Source organism: Rhinoraja longicauda, chromosome 23 (assembly GCF_053455715.1).
Source record: "Rhinoraja longicauda isolate Sanriku21f chromosome 23, sRhiLon1.1, whole genome shotgun sequence".
In the NCBI taxonomy this organism is placed as follows: domain Eukaryota; kingdom Metazoa; phylum Chordata; class Chondrichthyes; order Rajiformes; family Arhynchobatidae; genus Rhinoraja; species Rhinoraja longicauda.
In genome coordinates, this window is record NC_135975.1 from 31,986,854 (window position 1) to 31,994,583 (window position 7,730).

Here is a 7,730-nt window from a genome sequence, read left to right on the forward strand (position 1 = left end):
ATTCTTCTTTAAATTTGAACACCAAAAAAAAAAAAAAAAACCGGTACAAAAACGAATCTATCTTTACTTCTTGACAATACAATTAGGCAGATACCAGTTCAGCGCCACACAGAAATCTAAGCGTCGCACTCAATGCCATCTGGCGCGGTGACTTTCTCCGCATGCCTCCCACATGTTCTGATGTGGATCCCCGCCCTGGAGAAGAGATGGTTAAGGCCACCTAGACAGTCTGTCAAGGAATATTAGTTGGGCTTCAGATGGTGCGAGGGGGGGGGGGGGGGGGGGGGGGGGGGGGTGGGGGGAGAGAGAGAGGAAAACGGCGAAATAAGGACAAGTTGGCAAGGAGACCCAAATCAAACCGTGAACAGTTATTCTCAACACAAGTGGATGAACTCCCGGAGATTCAGACTGAAGTTTTTGCGTTAAAATAAAATGTTACTCGTCATATATAAAAGTGGATTTAAAAAAAAACCTGTTTTAAACTTTCTTTCCCCCCCCCCCCCTTAACAAACAAAAAAATCAAAAACGTGGCTTGTAATAAAGTCTACAGGGTGCTCAGATCTTTAGTATATTATTTCATAGAGAGAGGGGTTTTTTTTTCAGAAGGGATTTTGTGAGTGGAAAACAAACTAGCTGGCTTTGTGCGGCACGGTCACGACCTTTGACAGTGCTCAACCTTGTGGTACTTTCATCTTGCTATTCCCCCTCAGAGCCCAAGTTGCAATGAAACTGCACCGGGCAAAGGCGGCGGGCAAGGCAACTCGGCATTGTTGCGTTCGAGGCCACGTTTTTTTTCCCCTCTCTCCTCTAAACAAAACAGATTTGAACTGTGCAAGGAAACAAAAATGTATTGTTCTTCACAGATGGAAGCGAGGGTTACCACGGTAACCAGATTAATCTCCTTTTTCTGATCGTTCCTCTCTTGTAGTGTGTGGTAATCTGTGTGTTCCTTTCAACGAAAAAAATAAAGCCAGGCTCCAAGCCCCCTGCTCTAACGAGGCTCCTAATTAGCCGCAATCCACAATGAAGACAACATGATGAGATAATAGAAATTTGCAAAATAATGACATACCTCAGCAAAATATTCCTCCTCCCAAGATTCATTTTTGTACCGAAAAAAAAAAACAATAAAGAGGCCCCTTCTAAAGCCGCGCTTGCAAATGGTGCTTCATTATGTGGCACAGAAGTTTATTGTTCAGCTCTTGTCCCTCCAATCAACAGTCTATTGTTTGACATCTTAAATAAAAAAATACTCCAATCCAGGGCCACATAATGATCTCAGTTCTACTTATGTATACAGAGTAGTCAAAACTGTATCGGCGCCGAATCCTGAAATCTGACTTTTGATGAAGTAGCAGAACCCGAAAGGTAATTTACAATACAATGGACGAGGAAAATAGCATTATTTCTTTGCTAATCACGCGTCTTCCACGGAGAGAAGCTTAGCACCACTTAGTAATGAAGGGCAGTTAGGCAGGACCGCTAATGAAATATGATGTACTGCATTTGTTTTCATTTGGTTAACGCAAATTAACCAGCCTTCAGAGTGTTAGACAACACTTTTCTCTTTTATCACATCAAACAGCTTCACTGGGGGGGGGATGGTAAAATAAAGAGACGGGGTGAGGAAGAGGGGAGGGGGGTAGTGATAGAGGGGGGGGGAGAGGAAAGAGGGAGAGGGAGGAGAGAGAGGATAGAGAAAGAAGGGAGACGGAGAGGAGGAGAGAGAGGAGAGGAGAGACTGAGAGGGAGAGAGACGGGGGGGAGAAAGGGGAGAGAGTGGTGGGGAAAGAGGAAAGGGGGGAGAGGAGAGAATGGAGGAGTTAGAGGGGAGGAGATAGAGAGGGGAAGAGAGGAGAGGGAGAGTGGGGGAGAAAGAGAAGAGAGAGAGGAGAAATGGAGATAGAGTGGGGGGAGAAAGGAGAGGGAGGGAGAGAAAGAGGAAAGAGCAGGGGGGGAGGGGGAGAGAGAGGGAGAGGGAGAGAGAGAGGAGAGAATGGAGGAGTGAGAGGGGAGGAGATCGAGAGAGGGGAAGAGAGGAGAGGGAGAGAGAGAGGAGAGAATGGAGGAGTGAGAGGGGAGGTGATAGAGAGGGGAAGAGAGGAGAGGGAGAGAGTGGGGGAGAAAGAGAAGAGGGAGGGAGAGGAGAAATGGAGATAGAGTGGGGGGAGAAAAAGAGAGGGAGGGAGAGAAAGAGGAAAGAGCGGGGGGAGAGGGAGAGAGAGGGGGAGAGAGAGAGGGAGAGAGACAGACAGACAGAGAGAGAGACAGAGAGAGAGAGAGAGACAGACAGACAGACAGAGAGAGACAGAGAGAGAGAGAGAGAGAGAGAGAGAGAGAGAGAGAGAGAGAGAGAGAGAGAGAGAGAGAGAGAGAGAGAGACATACAACGTTGTTTAAAATAAACGACAGGAGCCCCGGAAAGCCGTGACCTGCAAAAGCCATTAGAGTGTGTAACTGAACTACACTGACTGCTCTCGGACTGCTGCAGCCCGGAATTAGCATGTTCACTCGCAGCCTTTATTTAAAAGGAAGAAGGAAAAACAATTAAGTGGAACCTTGGACTAATCTCACCCTGCCCATTTAGCCTTTCCCACTGCAATGTGCACAGGACCCAACATCAGCACGCCATCACTCTGCTTTAATTAAAAAAGACACAAACAGTAGGGTTGTGAATTAGAAATGTAACAACGCATCGCCCTGATTAATTCGAAACCCATGTTGGATTAATAACCGCAACAGAGAACAAAAGGAAATTGTTATGCGAATTGCAACCTTCTCGGGGCAAGCAAAGGTCAAATCGAAGGATTTGTATTTCATCCGGACTTACTTAATCAATTCCTTAGAAGGAGGGCCATGTGTAGGTCTTGAACGTTCCCTATTGTAATATGCTGATAAAAACTGGAAGACTGCACAGTGTTAATTTCTAACAGATTTTTACCTAACTTCGTGTAGAAACTTAATTAGTGCAGATGACAAATGGATAATGTAAGATATCCCCTGAAGACTTTGAACCAAAAATAATGTTTTTTAAATAATGAGCTGCTTCTATCCAGGAATACTTGTGAGCCTTTGATTTTTGGAATCGATGGTCACAGTTTGAAGGGGCGGGGAGGGGGAGTGGGGCCGGAGAGAGCAGAGTTGAGAGGAGGCAAATAAAAGTTTAGTCCCTGCTAATTCCTGCAAAGAGCGATTTGGAAAACTTTCGAAGGACTCCCCCCCCCCCCCCCCCCCCCCCTTTCCCTGTCTCTCTCGGCAAATTCGGAACTCCAACCGAAATGTGTAGGAAGGAACAGCAGATGCTGGTTTAAACCGAAGATAGACCACATTCCTTCTCTCTATTCACCCATTCCTTCTCTCTAGAGATGCTGCCCGACCCGCTGAGTTACTCCAGCATTTTGTGTCTGTCTCAAGAATAAAAACATCTACTCTTGAGAAAAATGTAAGAAAATAACAGCAGATGCTGGTACAAATCGAAGGTATTTATTCACAAAATGCTGGAGTAACTCAGCAGGTCAGGCAGCAACTCAGGAGAGAAGGAATGGGTGACGTTTCGGGTCGAGACCCTTCTTCAGACTCTGATGCTGTGCTGTTCTAGGTCTGAAGAAGGGTCTCGACCCAAACAAAACGTCACCCATTCGTTCCCTTCGGAGCTGCAGCGTCCGAGTTTGTGGTCGTTGATGGGTGCAGGTATTTATCATGAATACTAGCCGTCCCAGTCTCGAATTCAGTCCAGAGGCTTTATCTGATGAGGCCACTCACGCTCACAATGATACTAGCCGTTTCACTTCAACCCACCGCAAGACACAGGTCGCTTGGGCAGCGGTACGAATATTGATCTCTCTAACTTCATGTAACCTCTGCATTCCCCTCTCCCTCTCTCTCTCTCTCTCCACCCCCCCCCTCCTTCCCAAGTCACACCAGCTTCTCGTTCTCACCCAGCAAACAGCTGACAATGGCTGTTCCCTTTACCACCGTTACTTTTTTCGCTTATCTTTCATTCATTAGTTCTATGTCTCTCCACCTCACCGTCTGCGTCTCTCGTCTCCCTCATCCCCTTGACTCTCAGTCTGAAGAAGGGTCTCCACCCCCGAAACGTCGCCCGTTCCTTCTCCCCAGTGATGCCGCCTGTCCCGCCGAGTTACTCCAGCACTTTGTGTCTCTATCTTCGGGGTAAACCAGCACCTGCAGTTCCCCCCCCAACGTAAGTTGACGAATCTCTATTTCATCTCGTCGAAGATCGAATCACATTTTAATTTTAAATCTGAGCTGGTCTCGAGGGATGACATAATCACAATTTAAAATGTAGATTAATTAACATTATCCATCTTCTTTCCTGCCTCTAATTGATCTGCGTGCTGCTTGCTGGTTTGAGTTTAACTTCAGTGCATTCAAAAGAACCATAACCCGGCTCTCTGGTGAAAGTGTGGCCGGTCGCTCTTTTACAAAAACGGTGTCAGGGAGGACAATAAATAAAGGCATATTATTACCTAAAATCGCCCCCAATTCGCCTTCTTCGCGGCTACATCTGGCGTCCACGTGTGGGAAGCGTTAATGAAGAGTTTCCTGAGTAAAGCTGGGCTCACACTGATGTAGCAGCTCACCCATGTAGCTAAACAGACGCTGGAATCTTGCATGCCCGTTTTGCGATACTATTCCAGCACTCCCACAGCGGGAGTCGGGGTGGTGGGCGAGAGAAGGGGGAACAGAGATTCTTCTGTGTATTAACATCCCCCTCCCGGGGGGGAGAAAGAGACGGGAATGAGTCAGAGACCAGCGCTAACAAGGGGGAGAGTTTGCCTACTTTGTAGTTTCGCATGGCAATAAATCCATGCCATTGGAAAGGCTGGCGTTAGACTGGATAGACTCGGCTTGTACTCGCTGGAATTTAGAAGATTGAGGGGGGATCTTATAGAAACTTACAAAATTCTTAAGGGGTTGGACAGGCTGGATGCAGGGAGATTGTTCCCGATGTTGGGGAAGTCCAGAACAAGGAGTCACAGTTTAAGGATAAGGGGGAAGTCTTTTAGGACCGAGATGAGAAAGTTTTTTTTCACAGAGAGAGTGGTGAATCTGTGGAATTCTCTGCCACAGAAGGCCAGTTCATTGGCTATATTTAAGAGGGAGTTAGATGTGGCCCTTGTGGCTAAAGGGATCAGGGGGTATGGAGAGAAGGCAGGTACATGATACTGAGTTGGATGATCAGCCATGACCATATTGAATGGCGGTGCAGGCTCGAAGGGCCGAATGGCCTACTCCTGCACCTATTTTCTGTTTCTATGTTTCTATGAAATTGGCTTCTGAAGAAGGGTCTCGACCCGAAACGTCACCCATTCCCTCTCTCCAGAGATGCTGCCTGACCTGCTGAGTTACTCCAGCATTTTGTGAATAAATACCTTCGATTTGTACCAGCATCTGCAGTTATTTTCCTATCCATTAACAAACTAATCCAAACATGTATAAATGCAACAGTCTGACTTGAAACATCACCATCCACGTCCTCCAGAGGTGCTGCCTGACCCGCTGAGTTACTCTTGCACTTTTCGTGTCCTTTCGTGTATTAACCGGCATCTGCAGTTCTTTGTTTCTAGGTGTACGGTGACCCCGTTTCTCTTTTTAAGTATACATTAGGGTCGGCACAGTGGCACAGCGATGGATAGAGATGCTGCCTTGGTTCGATCCTGACCTTGGGCGCTGTCGGTGTGGTGTTTGTGCGTTCGGCCCTTGACCAAGTGGGTTTTCTCCAGGTGCTCTGGTTCCTCCCACATTCCAAAGACGTGCAGGTTAATTGCCTTCCGTAAAATTGTCCCTAGTGTGTGGGATAGAACGAGTGTGTGGGGGATCGCTGGTCGGAGTGGACTCAGTGGGCAGAAGGGCCTGCACTTCCAAACGAAATCTCAAGAGTAGAAAAGGATTACAGCATGGAAGAAGGCCACTTGACCCACCTGCATTAGGGCTGTCCAGCCAGTGGGTCTGAAGAAGGGTCTCCACCCAGAGCATCACCCATTCCTTCTTTCCAGAGATGCTGCCTGTCCCACTGAGGTACTCCAGCATTTTGTGTCTGTCTTCAGCCAGCAACAATCTCCTTTCCCCGGGTTACTGATTGTGGACGATCAGCCATGGTCACTGTGAATGGCGGTGCTGGCTCGAAGGGCCAAATGGCCTCCTCCTGCACCTATTTTCTATGTTTCTATGCCATAGCTCCGCACGTTCATTTCAGATACCTATCTGGCTCCCGTGTGGACCAACTCCTCAGAGCCTAACCATTCATTGCTGAGTTGAGTCTATTGTCATGTGCACCGAGGTACAGTGAAAAGCTTTTGTTGCGTGCTAATCTGTCAGCGGAAAGACTAGTCATGATTACAGTCGAGCCATCCACAGTGTACAGATTAATGACAACGGGAATAATGTGAATAACTGTGGAACTAGTGAAGTAACTATCAACAGAGATGCCACCTGATCCACTGAGTTACTCCTGCGCTTTGTGTCTTTTTTCTTTGTAAGCCAGCAACTGCAGTTCCTCATGTCCCTCTCTAAATATTACTCCTTATTTACTTGATCAAAAGAAGCACCATTGAGTGAGTAGTAACACTCCCAACTAAACAAAGAGGTCAGGACAAATATATATATATATATATATAGCAAATATATTGGCTTATTATTGTCAGGTGTATTGAGATACGATGAAAAACTTTATATCATACCATACTTGAATACAACAGGTAGTGCATTAAGAGAAAGTGCAGAATACAGCGCTAGACCTGCAAAGAAAGTGCAGATAAAAAGTTTACAGGTAACAACGCGGCAGATTGGGAGATCGGAGCTCATTTCAAAACACTCTTAACAATAAGGTTATTTTGAAGGATCATTCACGATTTCCCACTTAAAATACCTCCAGAGATGCTGCCTGACCTCCTGAGTTATTCCAGCACTTTATGTCCTTTTGTGCATTAACCACCATCTGCAGTACCTTCAAGGGTAGACACAAAATACTGGAGTAACTCAGCGGGACGGGCAGTATCTCTGGAGAGAAGGAATGGGTCGAGACCCTTCTTCAGACCAGAAACCCATCACCCATCCCTTCTCTCCAGAGATGCTGCCTGACCCGCTGAGTTACTCCAGCACTTTGTGTCTATCTTCGGTGTGAACCAGCACCACCAGTTCCTTCTGCAAGTTTTGCGTGCAGCGCCTTCTTTCCACGAGTTCTGAACGGGTGCAGTCATTGATAGAGTGGAGATTGTTGTGTTCTTTAAAGACACGTGATTCCACCATGGGACATAATAACATTGGCCTACTTGAGGTCTGTGAAAATTGTAAACTTAAAAGACCCATCGGTCACCGACATCTTGGTTGTCTCATCAGCAGCATGTTGAGAATGATGTGGGCTGGAACCTCAAGATTTTAAAAACATTACCGTAGCAACTGGGCAATGCAAAGCCAGATTGCTTTATAATTTACGACATGTCAGAATTAAAAAGCAACGTGTGAATAGCATTTCAAATTGATTACAAAGGGGATTGAATTCATTCTCAAAGTCAATTGCATGGGCCCCTGCTTTTTACAACGAGCTACAGTCACTTAAGAGTAACTACAACTACTTAACACACCAATCATCAACTCACTGGTTTGTGGCTACTGCTAACTTTGATCCTGAGACAGCGATAACAAGCAAGCCATCAGAATGACTTACAATTGAGTTGGTGTGAATGACAACTGGTGAAGCAGACTCTG